At 41.1% G+C, this 1,772-nt stretch overlaps 1 non-coding gene across 1 annotated transcript; it reads left to right on the forward strand.

The window, feature by feature from the left end:
• The first annotated feature begins 1,469 nt into the window (after window positions 1–1,469).
• Window positions 1,470–1,541, forward strand: TRNAC-GCA (transfer RNA cysteine (anticodon GCA)). The gene has a single exon. It is a non-coding gene; the product is annotated as a tRNA-Cys (tRNA).
• Window positions 1,542–1,772: the final 231 nt, after the last annotated feature.

Raw genomic sequence — 1,772 nt, forward strand, 5'->3', positions numbered from 1 at the left:
CAAATGAAGCAACCGACAAACAACTAATCTCAAAAATATACAAGCAACTCCTACAGCTCAACTCCAGAAAAATAAATGACCCAATCAAAAAATGGGCCAAAGATCTAAATAGACATTTCTCCAAAGAAGACATACAGATGGCTAACAAACACATGAAAAGATGCTCAACATCACTCATTATCAGAGAAATGCAAATCAAAACCACTATGAGGTACCATTTCACACCAGTCAGAATGGCTGCGATCCAAAAGTCTACAAATAATAAATGCTGGAGAGGGTGTGGAGAAAAGGGAACCCTCTTACACTGTTGGTGGGAATGCAAACTAGTACAGCCACTATGGAGAACAGTGTGGAGATTCCTTAAAAAACTGGAAATAGAACTGCCTTATGATCCAGCAATCCCACTGCTGGGCATACACACTGAGGAAACCAGAAGGGAAAGAGACACGTGTACCCCAATGTTCATCGCAGCACTGTTTATAATAGCCAGGACATGGAAGCAACCTAGATGTCCATCAGCAGATGAATGGATAAGAAAGCTGTGGTACATATACACAATGGAGTATTACTCAGCCATTAAAAAGAATACATTTGAATCAGTTCTAATGAGGTGGATGAAACTGGAGCCTATTATACAGAGTGAAGTAAGCCAGAAGGAAAAACACCAATACAGGATACTAACGCATATATATGGAATTTAGAAAGATGGTAACGATAACCCTGTATACGAGACAGCAAAAGAGACACTGATGTATAGAACAGTCTTATGGACTCTGTGGGAGAGGGAGAGGGTGGGAAGATTTGGGAGAATGGCATTGAAACATGTGAAATGTCATGTATGAAACGAGATGCCAGTCCAGGTTCAATGCACGATGCTGGATGCTTGGGGCTGGTGCACTGGGACGACCCAGAGGGATGGTATGGGGAGGGAGGAGGGAGGAGGGTTCAGGATGGGGAACACATGTATACCTGTGGTGGATTCATTTTGATATTTGGCAAAACTAATACAATTATGTAAGGTTTAAAAATAAAATAAAATTAATTTAAAAAAAAAGAAAAAAAAAAAAAAAAACAAGTATTTATTCACTATGGAGGTGGTTTTTATACTTGTTCACCAATTGTTTGCTTGTTCTCCCTCCAGGAATGGAGTTTAATTCCCCTCCCCTGAATGTGGGCTGGATTTAGTGACTTGCTTCTAACAAATAGTGTATGGGACATGGGACGAGCAGTATAGTCACTTCATGGTGGGAAAACCTGGCAGATGCCACCCTCAGTAAGTGGTCAAGACTAAACCAGAAATAAGTCACATTGATACCATGTACCTCCTAATGTGTTGTGATAAGGGTACTTCACCTTTATGATAGTCTTCCCCAAAATTCATAGCCTCAGTCTAATCAAGAGAAAACATGAGGCCAATCAAAATTGAGAAATATTCTACAAAATAACTGGGCAACTCTTTTTTTACGTCTTCCTTGGTGGCTCAATCGGTAAAGAGTCTGCCTGCAATGCAGAAGACCCGGGTTCAATCCCCGGGTAGGGAACATCCCCTGGAGAAGGAAATGGCAACCCACTCCAGTATTCTTGCCTGGAGAATTCCATGGACAGAGGAGCCTGGCGGGCTACAGTCCATGGGGTCACAAACAGTGGGAAACTACTGAGTGACTAACACTTTCACTTCACTTTCAAAGGTTTTGAAGTCAAAGAGGAAAGACCAAATAAATGTCACAGATTAAAAGAAAATAGGAGATATGGTAACGAATACATTATCCCAA

The sequence above is a fragment of the Bos indicus genome, chromosome 15 (assembly GCF_029378745.1).
Source record: "Bos indicus isolate NIAB-ARS_2022 breed Sahiwal x Tharparkar chromosome 15, NIAB-ARS_B.indTharparkar_mat_pri_1.0, whole genome shotgun sequence".
NCBI lineage: Eukaryota > Metazoa > Chordata > Mammalia > Artiodactyla > Bovidae > Bos > Bos indicus.